This window comes from Rhinoderma darwinii, chromosome 2 (genome assembly GCF_050947455.1).
Source record: "Rhinoderma darwinii isolate aRhiDar2 chromosome 2, aRhiDar2.hap1, whole genome shotgun sequence".
In the NCBI taxonomy this organism is placed as follows: Eukaryota; Metazoa; Chordata; class Amphibia; order Anura; family Rhinodermatidae; genus Rhinoderma; species Rhinoderma darwinii.
Window position 1 is genome coordinate 337638887 of NC_134688.1, and position 16928 is coordinate 337655814.

At 44.1% G+C, this 16928-nt stretch overlaps 1 protein-coding gene across 4 annotated transcripts in view; it reads right to left on the bottom strand.

Annotated features, from left to right (window-relative positions):
• Positions 1-13651, bottom strand: part of LOC142743190 (complement decay-accelerating factor-like) — a 178961-nt gene extending 165310 nt beyond the window's left edge. For 2 of the 4 annotated variants that reach the window (XM_075853686.1, XM_075853683.1), the window contains exon 1: positions 13524-13651. The gene's annotated coding sequence lies outside the window, so the exon portion shown is untranslated. The remainder of the gene's footprint in view (positions 1-13523) is intronic. The other 2 variants (XM_075853684.1, XM_075853685.1) reach the window with 1 other exon arrangement.
• Between the last annotated feature and the right edge of the window lie 3277 nt (positions 13652-16928).

Sequence of the window (16928 nt, forward strand, 5' to 3'; positions counted from 1 at the left end):
TGCCTCCCATAGATGTCAGAGGGAGGTCAGAGGAGTAAACGCCCAAAGATAGGGCATGCCGATTCTTTTTCCTTCAATGGCCGCAGGCAAAAACGTGGCAAACGGCGTGCAGGCAGGTCAAAATCTGCCTCCAAATTCAAGACAGAATTTTGATGCTGAATTTTCTGCCAGCAAAAAAAACTCAGTGTGAACAGGGCCTAATAAAGGATCTCTTGGAACAGATCCAGCAGCAGGTGAAGTAAATGTGCTGACTGGATTGTGTGTACCAAGATGTCTGACTTAGGTGGAGTGGGCAGACTTAGGGCATGTTCACATGGCCTATTTTCGTCCGTTTTTCGGGCCGTAAACACCCGAAAAATCGGAAACAGAACGCCTCCAAACATCTGCCCATTGATTTCAAAGGGAAAACGGCATTCTGTTCCGAAGGAGCGTTTTTTGATGTGTTTTTTTACGCATAAAAAAAACGGCCGCCAAAAAGTGCAGGCAACCTCTTGAGACGTTTTTGGAGCAGTTTTCCATAGACTGTAGTGAAAAAAGCTCCAAAAACGGGTGTAAAAAAACGCAGCGAAAATCGCGATTGCCACAAAAAACGTCTGAAAATCAGGAGCCGTTTTCTCTTGAAAACGGCTCCGTATTTTGAGACGTTTTGCGTGTGAACATACCCTGACATACCCTGACATTTATCAGGCTGTGGAAGGGGCGGAAGAGGGAGATGGGTGCCTGTACTTAGATCAGGGATAGATGGAGGCACAAAGGCACAAGTGTCCTATCTCCTACATAAGGAGATGGGCGCTGTAATGTAGGTGACAGTGATGCTTTTTATTTAAAAAAAACGATCTTTTTTCACAAAGTTAGGAGCGATTTAAGTTTATGCTAATGAGCTTTCTTAATGCCCAAGTGGGCGTACTTTTAGGGCATGACCACACATGGCGGAATTCCTCCGCAACTGTCCGCATCAATGCCGCACCTAATCCGGGTTGCGGATTACGGCTGCGGATCTGCACAAAATGTGCAGAAAATTGATGCGGACTAGCTGCTGCGGACTGCGGGAAAAGTGCTTCCCTTCTCCCTATCAGTGCAGGATAGAGAGAAGGGACAGCACTTTCCCTAGTGAAAGTAAAAGAAATTCATACTTACCGCCCGTTGTCTTTATGACGCGTCCCTCCTTCGGCATCCAGCCCGACCTCCCTGGATGACGCGCCAGTCCATGTGACCGCTGCAGCCTGTGCTTGGCCTGTGATTGGCTGCAGCCGTCACTTACACTGAAACGTCATCCTGGGAGGCCGGACTGGAGACAGAAACAGGGAGTTCTCGGTAAGTACGAACTTCATTTTTTTTTACAGATACATGTATATTGAGATCGGTAGTCACTGTCCCGGGTGCAGAAACAGTTACTGCCGATCGCTTAACTCTTTCAGCACCCTGGACAGTGACTATTTACTGACGTCTCCTAGCAACGCTCCCGTCATTACGGGAGCCATTGACTTCCTCAGTCTGGCTGTAGACCTAGAAATACATAGGTCCAGCCAGAATGAAGAAATGTCAAGTGAAAAAAGCAAGACGCATCCGCAGCACACATGACATGTGCATGACAGCTGCGGACTTCATGGCGGAACTTTGAATCTCCATTGAAGTCAATGGAGAAATTCCGCCATGAGTCCGCCACTGCTCCGCAACAGACAGAGCATGCTGCGGACACCAAATTCCGCTCCGCAGCCTATGCTCCGCAGCGGAATTGTACGCATCGTGTAAACGAACACTGCTAAATTAAAGTGAAAGTCAATGGAGAAACGGCTCCGCTGCGGATTAACGCTGCGGAGTGTCCGCAGCGGAATTTAAGTGCAATTCCGCCATGTGTGAACCCGCCCTTACTTTCGACCAAGTGGGCGTTGTACAGAGGAGTGCATGACGCTGACCAATCAGCATCATGCACTCCTCGCCATTCATTTACACTGCACTAGCGATATAGTTATATCACTATGTGCAGCCACATACACAAGCCCTAACATTACTACAGTGTCCTAATAATGAATACACATGAAATCCAGCCTGGACGTCATGTGTACTCAGAATCCTGACACTTCTGAATCTTTTTTTTTTTTTTTTTTTTGTGAGATTCCAGCAGAGTCAGAAGTGTCAGGATTCTGAGTACACATGACGTCCAGGCTGGATTTCATGTGTATTCATTATCAGGACAATGTAGTAATGTTAGGGTTTGTGTATGTAGCTGCACATAGTGATATAACTATATCGCTAGTGCAGTGTAAATGAATGGCGAGGAGTGCATGATGCTGATTGGTCAGCGTCATGCACTCCTCTGTACAACGCCCACTTGGTCGAAAGTAAAAATACGCCCACTTGGGCATTAAGAAAGCTCATTAGCATAAACTTAAATCGCTCCTAACTTTGTGAAAAAAGATCGGTTTTTTAAATAAAAAGCATTACTGTCACCTACATTACAGCGCCCAGCTCCTTATGTAGGAGATAGGGCACTTATAATGTGGTGACAGAGTCTCTTTAAAGTGTATGTTCACAAATGCCAGAAGTCTAGCAAGCAAAATGGGGGAGCTGGAGGCCTTGGTACTGGAAGAAAATATAGATATAGTTGGTGTTGCTGAAACATGGCTGGACTCCACATGACTGGGCTGTAAATCTACAGGGTTTTACACTGTTTCCGAAAGACAGGGCGAATAGGAAAGGTGGTGCTGTATGTCTTATGTGAGAAGTGATATGAAGGCGAGTGTGAATGAAAGAGACAATAGTGGGTGAAGATTGTGAGGAGGTTTAAACCTTGTGGGTGGAATTACAAAGAGGTAAACACTGAAAAAATTACTTTTGGTGTAATCTATAGACCCCCCCAATATAACTGAGGAGATGGAAGGTCAGCTATATAAACAGATGGAGCAGGCTGCACAGGCGGGTACTGTAGTGATAATGGGAGACTTTAATTACCGGGATATTAATTGGCGTCATGGTTCGGCTTCAACTGCAAAGGGGAGACATTTCCTCAACCTGTTGCAGGAAAATTTTATGGGCCAGTTTGTGGAAGACCCGACTAGAGGTGAAGCGCTGTTGGATCTGGTCATTGTTCGTGAAAACCTCGGTAACAGTGATCACAATATAGTTATATTTTACATATACTGTAAAAAACAAACATGGGCTGGGAGGGCAAAACACTTAAGAAGGCCAATTTCCCCAGGATGAGGACTGCAATTCAGGATATAGACTGGGAAGAACTAATGTCAAATAATGGTACAAACGATAAATGTTTCGTGCTGGGACCACTATTATTCAACTTATTTATTAATGATATAGAGGATGGGATTAATAGCACTATTTCTATTTTTGCAGATGACAACAAGCTATGCAATATAGTTCAGTCGATAGAAGATGTTAGTAAATTGCAAGCGGATTTGAACACACTAAGTTTTTGGGCATCCACTTCGCAAATGAAGTTTAATGTAAAGTTATGCACCTGGGTACGAACAACCTGCATGCATTATATGTCCTAGGGTGTGCTACACTGGGGGAGTCACTTGTTGAGAAGGATCTGGGTGTACTTGTAAATCATAAACAAAATTACAGCATGCAATGTCAATCAGCTGCTTCAAGATATTGTCGTGTATTAAAAAAGAGGCATGGACTCGCGGGACAGGGATGTACGATTACCACTTTACAAAGCATTAGTGAGGCCTCATCTAGAATATGCAGTCCAGTTCTGGGCTCCAGTTCATAGAAAGGATGCCCTGGAGTTGGAAAAAATACCAAGAAGAGCAACGAAGCTAATATGGGGCATGGAGAATCTAAGTTATGAGGAAAGATTAAAAGAAAGAAAACCTATTTAGCCTTGAAAAAAGACGACCAAGGCCTCATGCACACGACCGTAAAAACTCCCGTTATTACGGGTCGTAATTACGACCCGTAATAACGGGCTCATAGACTTCTATTGGCCACGGGTACCTTCCCGTGTTCTCACGGGAAGGTGCCCGTGACGTTAAAAAAAGATAGAACATGTCCTATTTCAGGCCGTAATAACGGCACGGACAGTCCATAGAAGTCTATGGAGCTCCCGTAATGACGGGTGGCTACATGTGTGCACCCGTCATTACGGCAGCGTTGCTAAGCGACGTCAGTAAATAGTCACTGTCCAGGGAGCTGAAAGAGTTAACTGATCGGCAGTAACTCTTTCAGCACCCTGGACAGTGACTACCGATCAGAATAAAGAGCAACCTGTAAAAAATAAAAATAGAAGACGTTCATACTTACCGAGAACTTCCTGCTTCCTCTAGTCCGGTCTCCCGGCCGTTGCCTTGGTGACGCGTCCCTCTCGACATCGGGCCCGACGTCCTGGCCGTCCCTGGATGACGTTTCATGTGACCGCTGCAGCCCATGTGACCGCTGCAGCCAATCACAGGTCAATCACAGGCTGCAGCGGTCACATGGACTGCTGCGTCATCCAGGGATGTCGGGCTGGATGTGAAGAGAGGGACGCGTCACCTAGACAACGGCCGGGTAAGTATGAATTTCTTTAACTTTTATTACAGAAAGGGCTGTCCCTTCTCTCTATCCTGCACTGATAGAGAGAAGGGGCTGCCGATTAGTGCAGTGCTATTTTGCCGCCAAAAACGTGCCCGTAAATACGGGTGGAATACGGGTGACACCGGACCCATATTTACGGGCACGGGTCCGTAAATACTGGTGCAAAACGGGTCGAATACGTGTGACACCGGACCCGTATTTACGCCAGTATTTACGGGTGGGAAAAAATACGGTCGTGTGCATGAGGCCTAAGGGGGGGGGGACATGATTAACTTATATAAATATATGAATGGCACATACAAAAAATATGGTGAAATCCTGTTCCATGTAAAACCCCCTCAAAAAACAAGGGGGCACTCCCTCCGTCTGGAAAAATAAAGGTTCAACCTGCAGAGGCGACAAGCCTTCTTTACTGTGAGAACGGTGAATTTATGGAATAGCCTACCGCAGGGGCTGGTCACAGCAGGGACAGTAGATGGCTTAGATAATTTCCTAGAACAAAAAAATATTAGCTCCTATGTGTAGAAATGTTTTACTTCTGCTTTCCCATCCCTTGGTTGAACTTGATGGACATGTGTCTTTTTTCAACCGTACGAACTATGTAACCAGACTCCACAGGTTCTGTCCTGATTACTTGGATGAATGTCCTAAATGTCGACTTACTCTTGGTACATTCTGCCATTTGGTTATGTCCTAAAGTGTCTGGATTATACGATCAGGTTTTTAAACTTCTCAATAACGAGATGGGAACTCCGGTTCCGCTCTGCCCCAAGGCATGCTTCTTCCTCCTTGATCCTGGTGATTCTGCTTCGCATTATATTTATACCTTCCTTGTAGAGGCATTATACTACGCTAAGAAATTGATAGCTAAAACTTCAATGTCCCGTCATGCTCCTTCGTTCATGGATCGGCTCGCCAAAGTTGGTAATATGCTGCCTCACAAAAAAAATGGATTGACCAACATAGAAAAACTGTCCTTCCAGATTCACCAAAATATTGGACACGTTTTTACAATCCCCAGCCACGTCTGCTCTTTGACTCACCCCCTAGCTCTTAATTAGTTTTCGTCACATCCATGCCTCACATTTAGCCACTCGTCATTCCATGCATACACTTGTCTATGCCATATGCCAAACAGTCCTGACTGTTAGCATCACATTCACCTGTAGAGCATGACGGTTCTGATGCACTTAGTATCCAAGAGACCGATATAGACGACAGTTCTAGTTAGTTTTCATGCTGTCTTTTAGGCCAAGATCGGCTTTACTGGATATTTGGTATGCATGTACCTAACCGTCATTCTCCGTGCCTTATACTCCTCCTCATACACCGTCATTTTCAGGCCTCATGCCTACTTCAGTTTTTTCTTCAGGGTGCTATCCGTTTTTGTCACTGATCGCACCCTGAACCCATTCTATTTAATGGGCCCACGCACACTTCCGTTATTTTGACTGATCCGATGTTCCGTTCCATCAAAAGTAGAGCATGTCCTACTTTGTTTAGTGATTCCATGACCGTGGTGCCCATAGAAGTCAATGGGTCCGTCCAAAAAACTTTGCTGGATCCGTTGCCTTAGCAACGGCAGGGCGAGCCAAAGTTCATAGACATGTGACAAGTTCAAATAAAGTTCAATACCTTCCGTTTTTTTTACGGAAACACAACGTCCGTTTGAAATGGAAACACGGAACGGACACAGTACACACGGATCCGTAAGAAACGGTGATGGAAGTGTGCATGAGGTCTTATTGCATTTACTTTTGTTTTCCACTGTTTTGCTGCACTCTATGATGATATGTTGGATTTACATGCATACTTTTCCTTTTCCAGTGATACTTGTATCTCATTTGTATTATGCTTTGTATAGAATATTTGCAGCACTGCAAAACGTAAGAGTTTAACACACACACACACACACACACACACACACACACAAAGGTGAGCACTGTATTTCCCAAACTTCTGTCAGAGTGCTGTCTATGGAGAGAGGCAGGGATGGTGGTGGTGCCGCGAACTGTGCCCAGCCCAGTCTTGGGACAGAGAAGAGGCACCTCAGAATTCCCCCAGCGAAACAAACGGACAGGCCGGGAGATTTTTTTGGGGAGGCCAAGTCCAACTGGTGCCACTTTCCACCGCCAAGACCAACTAGTGCCTCATGTATGGGCAGAGAGGCACGACTGTGGATGGCAGGCAGTCCCAAGAAGAGGTACAGCTACATTAGCAACAAGTGAGTCGGCTTACGAATATAAGTCTGAACTATTACAATATAATGTTATATGAACGTCATAAAAAAAAATAATTAAATGAAAAACACCCATGCTGTTTTTGTCACATTAGCTCCCAAAAAAAGTGGAATACAAAAAATTATAAAAAAAAAAAAAAAGTCACATGTACCCCAATAGACAGAAAAATAAAAAAGTTAAAGCTCTCAGAATATTGCAACTCAAAATGATTTTCTTTTTAAAATAATTATTTTTTGTAAAAGTGGTAAAACATTAAAAAAAACATCAAATTAGTATCGATGTAATCGTATAACCCCGTAGACGTAAACATGTCATTTTTACCACACGATGAATGCTGTAATAACGAAACCCCACCCCCCCAAAGAAAATGGTGCAATTGCCGTTTTGCCCATTTCACCCCACAATTATTTCTTCGTTTCCCAGTACTTTATACGGTACATTAAACGGTGTACTGCATAATGTATAGCTCCATGATGGAGCTTGATGAATGATGCTAGCATATTGAATATTAGCTTGATCACTTTAATATAGGAATATACCACTGCATATTTGTTTATACACACAAAGTGTGATTTTGCATTAGCACTTATATACAAGGTGTCAAATCAAATACTAGGCCACACTTAGGGTATGTTCACACGCAGTGTTTTCAGGCATATTTCGGGGCGCCTACAAACATCTGTCCATTAAAATCAATGGGAAAAACAGCATTTAGTTCATACGGGCCGTCTTTTTACGCCTCCGTTTTAAAAAACGGAGTGTAAAAGAGACGCTCCGTAAAAAGAAGTAGCATGTCACTTCGAGGCTTTTTTGGAGCTTATTTTTCATTGAACACTATGAAAATCACCTAAAAAAAACACCTCAAAAGAAGCTCCACATTAAAAGCTTCATTTTCAGACATTTTTTGTTAAGCGTGTGAACATACCCTTAAAAATACAAGTTATCAGTAAGGCCTTAGCGTTCATGTTTCGTGCATTAACACAACGGACGTCACACAGACCTATGCAATTCAATGGGGCCATTCAGACATTGTGTTTTTCACGCAACATGTGTCCGCTGCGTGAAACTCACTACATGTCCTATACTTGTGCATCACGCACCCATTGAAGTCAATGGTTGGATGAAAATCACAGACAGCACACGGACGCACATCCGTGTGCTGTCTTTGATTTTCACACACAAGTTGCTAAAGAATTGAGGAAAAAATAAAACACCTCCATTTTTTTTTTTGCCGACGTAAAAAACGCGTGACATGCGGATGACAAACGCGCGTAAAAAACGCAGACGCGCACTGTACACAGATGCTACACAGAACTGCAACGCAGGAAAAACGATGCGTTTTTTACGCGCTCAAAACGGACACTTTCGAGTGAATAAGGCCTAACTGTACTAAACAAAAAAGTTAAAGTAGTTGCGATCTGCTACAGGGCAATAGGGAGGACTATTAGACAGAGATACTTATAAAAATTCCAGTTGGACTGAAGTTTTTAACAATTTTTCTCTCACTAAGGCCGGATTCACACGAGCGTGTGCGTTTTGCGCGAGCAAAAAACGCGGCGTTTTGCACGCGCAAAAGGTCCGCAAAAGCTCTGTGTCATCAGCATATGATGCGTGGCTGCGTGATTTTCATGTTTTTATGTTTGTAAACAGAAAAGCACGTGGTGCTTTTCTGTTTTCATTCATAGTTTTGACTACTGTAGCGCGAATCACGCGCGGCACATGGAAGTGCGTCCGTGTGCCGTGTGCAGTTTTCACGCACCCATTGACTACAATGGGTGCGTGATGCGTGAAAAACGGGCAAATATCGGACATGTCGTGAGTTTTACACAGCGGACACATGCTGCGTGAAAATCACTGACAGTCTGAACGGCCCCATTGACTAACATAGGTCCGTGCGAGGCGCGTAGCACGGACGTATTACACGTTCGTCTGAATAAGCCTTAACACAGTAAAACCTACTTTTAAATAAGACTAATGTTTAGTTTTAAAATTAAAGAGGCTCTGTCACCACATTATAAGTGGCCTATATTGTACATGATGTCATCGGCGCTGTAATGTAGATCACAGCATTGGGTTTTATTTAGAAAAACTATCATTTTTGACGGAGTTATGACCTATTTTAGCTTTATGCTAATGAGTTTCTCAATGGACAACTGGGCGTGTTTTACTTTTTGACCAAGTGGGCATTGGAGAGGAGTGTATGACGCTGACCAATCAGTGACCAATCAGCGTCATACACTTCTCTCTATTCATTTACACAGCACATAGCTATATCGTTATGTGCAGCCACATACACCCACTATAACGTTACTGCAGTGTCCTGACAATGAATATACATTACGGACCTATATTAGTCTATGGGGCAGTGCAGACAGTCTGATTTTTACGTAGCGTGTGTCCATGGCGTAAAACTCACGACATGTCCTATATTTCTGCGTTTCTTGCGCATCACGCACCCATTGCTGTTTACAAACAGTGTCATAATGATGGCGTGTGAATCCGGCCTAAAGCTAACGTTTCTTTGACATTTACAGCAAGGCAAACTTAATCTCGCGAGATTACGCTATAAAATGTCATTTAAAGAGGCTCTGTCACCACATTATAAGTGCCCTGTCTCCTACATAAGGAGATCGGCGCTATAATGTAGGTCACAGCAGTGCTTTTTATTTAAAAAAAATTATCTATTTTTACCACTTTATTAGCGATTTTAGATTTATGCTAATGAGTTGCTTAATGCCCAAGTGGGCATGTTTTTACTTTAGACCAAGTGGGCGTTATACAGGGGAGTATATGGTGCTGACCAATCAGCGTCATGCACTCCTCTCCATTCATTTACTCCGCGCATAAGGATCCTTCTAGATCCTTATGTGCTGTCTTCTACTAACACATTAACAATACTAAGTGTTTAGACAGTGAATAGACATTCCACGAGATGTCTATTCACAATCCCTGCACTTCGTTACTCTGTCGGTGGTAGTTACAGCAGAGGAAGCGTAATCTCGCGAGATCTCACTGTAAAAATAGATCGTTTTTTTAAATAAAAAGCATTACTGTCACCTACATTATAGCACCCATCTCCTTATGTAGGAGATAGGGCACTTATGTGGTGACAGAGCCTCTTTAAAACTGTAAATCTCACAGAAACGTTAGTGAAGTGTCAGGATTGTGACTAGACATGACGACTTGGCTGGAGGTAATGTATATTCATTATCAGGACACTGCAGTAGCGTTATAGTGTGTTTATGTGGCTGCACGTAGTGATCTCGCGATATCGCTCCGCTGCAGTGTAAATGAATGTAGAGAAGTGTATGACACTGATTGGTCAGCCTCAAACACTTCTCTGTACAACGCCCACTTGGTCATATAGTAAAATACGCCCAGTTGTCCATTGAGAAACTCATTAGCATAAAGCTAATATAGGTCATAACTCCGTCAAAAATGATCGTTTTTCTAAATAAAACACACTGCTGTTATCTACATTACAGCGCCGATCACATCATGTACAAGATAGGCCACTTATAATGTGGTGACAGAGACTCTTTACGGGAATTAAAGGGGTTGTTTTTTTCCCCCCTTAGGATAGTTTGCTTGCCACGTTATTGTATACCCCACAGCTATCTAGGGGCAACTTCAGCTATATTCAACAGAAGGGGACTGCTAATGAAAACTGCTGAGAATCGAGCTCCTTGTGTGTGCAGCTGAGTGGTAAGATAAAGAATATAATGATTACCGTTCTGAGACTGTGCCGACGCTGATACAATTTATTGCCATCTCAGCTGGACTGTGCATTCTGCGAAGGTTGAAAACATCAAAAAGCAGCGATTCCCAACCTGAACGCTTGTCTGCTCGATAATTGCCCAGTGTAAAACCCCCTTAGGGTATGTGCACACGATGAGAGGCTTTTACGTCTGAAATTACGGAGCGGTTTTCAGGAGAAAACAGCTGCCTCGTTTCAGACGTAAAAGCTCCTCCTCGCATTTTGCGAGGCTTCTCTGACAGCCGTAAATTTTGAGCGGCTCTTCATTGACTTCAATGAAGAACGGCTCAAATTACGTCTGAAAGAAGTGTCCTGCACTTCTTTTGACGAGGCTGTATTTTTACGCGTCGTCGTTTGACAGCTGTCAAACGATGACGCGTAAATGACAGGTCGTCTGCACAGTACGTCGGCAAACCCATTCAAATGAATGGGCAGATATTTGCCGACGTATTGTAGCCCTATTTTCAGACGTAAAACGAGGCATAATACGCCTCGTTTACGCCTGAAAATAGGTCGTGTGAACCCAGCCTTAGGGTATGTGCACACGATAACTGCAATTACGTCTGAAATTACTGAGCTGTTTTCAGGAGAAAACAGCTCCTGCATTTCAGACGTAATTGCTCGTACGCGCGTTTTGCGAGGCATCCATTACGGACGTAATTTGGAGCTGTTCTTCATTGGAGTCAATGAAAAACGGCTCCAATTATGTCCCAAGAAGTGTCCTGCACTTCTTTTGACGAGGCTGTATTTTACGCACCATCTTTTGACAGCGACGCGTAAAATGACAGGTCGTCGGCACAGTACATGGTAAAGTCCATTGAAAGTAATGGGCAGACGTATTGGAGCCGGTTTTTCAGATGTAATTCGGGGCGTAAAACGCCTCCATTACATCTGAAAATAGGTTGTGTGAACCCAGCCTTAGGCCTCATGCACACGACCGTATTTTTTCCCACCCGTAAATACTGGCGTAAATACGGGTCCGGTGTCACACGTATTCCACCCGGTTTGCACCAGTATTTACGAACCCGTGCCCATAAATATGGGTCCGGTGTCACCCGTATTCCACCCGTATTTACGGGCACGTTTTTGGCGGCAAAATAGCACTGCACTAATCGGCAGCCCCTTCTCTCTATCAGTGCAGGATAGAGAGAAGGGACAGCCTTTTCTGTAATAAAAGTTAAAGAAATTCATACTTACCCGGCCGTTGTCTTGGTGACGCGTCCCTCTCTTCACATCCAGCCCGACATCCCTGGATGACGCGGCAGTCCATGTGACCGCTGCAGCCTGTGATTGACCTGTGATTGGCTGCAGCGGTCACATGGCCTGAAACGTCATCCAGGACGTCGGGCCGGATGTCGAGAGGGACGCGTCACCAAGGCAACGGGAGGGAGACCGGACTGGAGGAAGCAGGAAGTTCTCGGTAAGTATGAACGTCTTTTATTTTTATTTTTTACAGGTTGCTCTTTATTCTGATCGGTAGTCACTGTCCAGGGTGCTGAAAGAGTTACTGCCGATCAGTTAACTCTTTCAGCTCCCTGGACAGTGACTATTTACTGACGTCGCTTAGCAACGCTGCCGTAATGACGGGTGCACACATGTAGCCACCCGTCATTACGAGAGCTCCATAGACTTCTATGGACTGTCCGTGCCGTTATTACGGCCTGAAATAGGACATGTTCTATCTTTTTAACGGCACGGGCACCTTCCCGTGAGAAAACGGGAAGGCACCCGTCGCCAATAGAAGTCTATGAGCCCGTTATTACGGGTCGTAATTACGACCCGTAATAACGGGAGTTTTTACGGTCGTGTGCATGAGGCCTTACTGTTAGTTACTTCCTTTTCCAACCAATAGGTGTTCCGTTTTCTAAACCGATTTTGGATAGGTGGCGATTTGCTTTTACCCTCTTGTTATCTATATTTTAATAGGGTTTGGGGGCTGGGGAACACAAACAATGACACCATTAACCATATAAGTAGGAAATACAGGGCGGGGGCAGGGTAGGCATCAAATCCAAAAAGACAGAACCCAGACCAAGCACCCTAAATAAATACAGACCCAACCTCCTAACTAAACACAAACCCCAGGCCCCCTAAATAAAGACCCTAAACCAGAACAAAAAATTAAAACTCAGACCCCAGAACAGACAGTTATATTTATTTAGCGCTCTCCCTTTCTATGTCCTCTTCAACTTCAAACCGAGTCCTGACAGGAGATTGTATGCGCCCAACGCACGCCACATCCTGACGCCAGTGGGCATCAGGACGCAACATGGCAGCACCTGGTTGAATTTTGCATTGGTTCTCTAGGTAATACTATCCATGACATTTATGTGGTTAACAAATCATTGCAAAGTTACTTTGTTCATCATCTTTATCTTCATATACTGTTTGAATGGCAATTTAATATTGATATCTCCATACATGTTAAATATATATATTATTTTTTTTTTATTTTTTTTAAAAAGAACTTTAGAAGGGATGTCCTCAATTTTTCACAAGAATGTGGAAGTGCAAAATCTAAGCCAGTAGATCACGTCCTCAATGCCTGGGTATGGGGTGGGCACACGACCTGTCAGATCCCCACCCCCCGTCAGTGCCCACTGCTTACTCTTATGACAGGTGCACAAACACCGACCGCTATTGGTAAGGAGATGAATATAATCACAACCCACTTATATTCCAGACATCTGCATACTAGTACCGGTAATGGTATTAGTACAAGTTATTTCATCCCATCCCATAGCAACCACAATGGAATACACTCCCACAATATAATACACGGCTAGCGGAGTACAGTAGAAGTACAATGCTTATCATACTAGAAAAGCCTCATGTGATAAGCGAGGATGTAACGACCACAGCTATAAGGGTGTGCCCGAAGGCGCCGCATTCATAACAACAGCCACCGGCAGCTACGACTGTTTCCTCTATAAAGACACAGTCACAGAACTACCACCGGCCCCGAGGCCAGCTGTGTGGATAATTACCTGCACACTCCCGCAGCCAGCTACACTCCGCCCGGCGTACACACAGCGCTCTGCCCGGAACTGTACAGAAGAGGCCGTCGTCACAGCCTAACACAACAGTGATCCCGCCCACTCCTCAGTCTCACACTGGATTGGCTGACGCCCTTCCTGGTTGCTGACAGGAAGCAAGACGTACGAATCAAGATTGGGCCGACACGCCTGTGGCGAGTGTACGGCATTACATGGCGGGCATGAAGTTTCATGAGGTGAAAATTGCTGGAAATACGAGCTGTCTCACAGATACACAGCAAATACATAAGAGGATTCAATAGATCTGTCAGGGGATTCCCATGTTCTTGATAAAAATTTTCACCAGCGACTTATACAAATATATTTTTAGTGCAAGTCCCAAATCATTGAGTTTGGTGGAGTCTGAAAACATACAGAGAACCTTTAATTTGATCCATGTGCATGTCTATATTTCGGGATATTGCTTAGACTCATGATTTCAAGCCTGATTTTTGCAATGATGGGGAACCACTACTCCTGCCCCTATGTCAAAGAACAAAGCATTTTAGTTGTATGCCCTGGCCAGACGCATTAGACAGCAGTAAGGCCAGTGGCGGATTAAAGGAACAGTGTCATCACAAATTATTTTTTTATATGTTAAAGATGTTAGTGCTTTATTAAAAACGTTTATATTCATTTGTGTGTTTGTGTTTTACTTTTTCTTATTTTTACACTTTTTCTTCCCTATGGGGGCTGCCATTTTTTGTTCCATTTCTGTGTGTGTCGATTAACGACACATACAGACGTGGAATACGGCAGCCACAGTCCCATAGGGACTGCGAACGGCTCCCGTCCCATTGACTGCAGTGTACGGCGTCTGTGTGGGAACTGCGCATGCGCCGCTCCCACACAGTCCTATTCGAAATTGGCGCCGTCCGGCGCCATTTTCCTGTGGACCGGAAGTCGCGGCCGGACAGTAATATTACTACTTCCGGTCGCGGCTTCCGGATTTGTGCACTTGCACCAGCGGCAGCAAACGGAGCGGACGGGCCGGAGGGAGCCGCGGCGGCAGGAGCAGGTAAGAGATTTCAATGTATGTTCGTGTTTGTGTGTGTTTACTACTGTATGTAAACCTACTACACTGTGGGTTAGCTCAAAAAATGGCGACACACAGTGTAGGAGGTTACATCGTTCAAACCCCTCGTTTATCCCGGCACTAGCCAGGATAAAGGAGGGGGGGATGCTGAGAGCTCACTAGAGCGAGGGCTTTTAACCCAATGTTGCAATGCTGCAATTTTGGGAACAGCTCCATCTAGTGACCAAAAATGGGTAGTATTATAAATTAGAAATAATTTATAATATTACATGGACTCGTGCAAAAAAATAAAAAAAATTTGAACAATGTTTAATCACCCACACACTAAATGTTTAATTTTTAAAAAAAAAACATGTTTTTCTGGCAACACATTCCCTTTAAGTAGACCATGGGCCCTGGGCTGTTACCCAAACTTGGGCCCCCCTTCCTCACCGCCGCACTGCCACGCCGTAACTATTTTTAACACTACCTTTTTGGGCAAGCATTAACAGTGTTACGATTTCCCTTGTCACAGCGCGGTGTCCCTACATACTGACAGTATCACACTGTGCAGGGACACAACCTCCTGACAAGGGGAATTGTCTATCAGTCCTGGACTTCAGAAAGACTTTTTGTGAAATACAAGGATTCCTATAATAAACATGTTAGGAGAGGTGACAGATTCTCTATATATAAATCTAGTGACTCACAGGTGACGACGTCTCAGATTCTAGTAGTTTTTTTCCTCTTTTCTTCTCCATCTGGTCCAGCGCTCATGACGACTTCTCCCGGCCATGACTCATTTCTGCAGAATTTGCCACTCAGACGTCTCCTCACTTTTCCAACATTTCCACACCTATAAACGAAAATAAAGTTATCATGGTGCCACATACTGTGCCCCTAAATATAATAGCACCAAACACTGCGCGCCTGAATATAATAATACCACACACTGTAAAACGCCACATAGACACAGCCCCCTGTACATAGTGCCACACACAGCCCCTGTAGATATTACACACCCCCATAGATATCGCCATACACAGCCCCCTCTATATATCACACATCCCCCCCCCGTAGAGAGCGTTACACACAGCCCCCTATAGATAGTGCCATGCAGCCCCCCTGTAGAGAGCGTCACACAGCCCTCCCCCTCTTGTAAATAGCACCAAAAAGCTCCCCCTATAAAGAGCGCCACACACATACCACTGTGGATAGCACTACACAGCCCCCCCTTGTATATAGTGCCACACAGCGCTCCCCCTTGTATATAGTGCCACACAGCGCTCCCCCTTGTATATAGTGCCACAGGGTTATGTACACATTTAAAAACTTTATATTATATTATAATATGCTTTGTTTCTGACAGGATCAGTGACACGCAGGATCCACCTCAAATCTATCACATCTAAGATTATAATTTAGCGCAGGGCCCGTTTCACGGATCCCGTCAGTCCTGCTGAACTGACGGATACAGGATACAAAGCAGCTGTATCTCAAAAAGTGAAAATATTTTTTAATAAAACGTAATTACAAAGTTGCACCAAACACACATTTTTATTAAATTAAAATAAAACCGACGTGATTTTTGCAAAGTTTTTCCGTAGACAATGCAGGTTTCGTTTTTTAGCGTTTTTATACACACCTTTTTTGCAATTTTAGAATTTTTATTCATAAAGTTTGAAAATAATAGTAAAAAAATAAGCTTTTTTACGTTTCAGCTATTTTTTTTTTGGTAATATAGTTTTACCCTAAAATAGACCTTTTATTTGTAATCGTCATTGTTTACCGTAAATTTTTATATATTACATGTCTATATTAGGGTAATTGGGTCAGCGCTAGCGTTACAACAATGATTGGCGGGGGGAACGTTTTTTTTTGGGGTGGGTATTTTATGTGTATTTATTATTTTTTTTTTTTTTGCACTTTACTTTATTCTTTTTTTATTACTATGGTCTGTCCCCCAAAGGTCAAAGAAGACCTTTGGGGAACATTATATATACTTTTTCTTTCTTTTACACCATGTTTTTCCACTGTAACTGGGGCTGCTCAGCAGCCCCAGTTACAGGGGAAATCAGCCCTCTCATAGTGACGATTGTCACTAATAGGGCTCTGCTGGGTCTAGTTAGACCCAGCAACAGTCTGCCACTAACGGCACCCGGCGATCATGTGACCAGTCACATGATCACCGGGAGGAATAGAGACAGCGCCGCTGCTGCTGCTGTCTCTATTCCTGTACACAGCGCGCATTCAGCGCTGTGTACAAGTGATCAGAGAAGACAGAAGCAGCGAAAGCTGCTTCTATCTTCTCCTCAGGGTCCCCGGCAGTCACTGACAGCCGG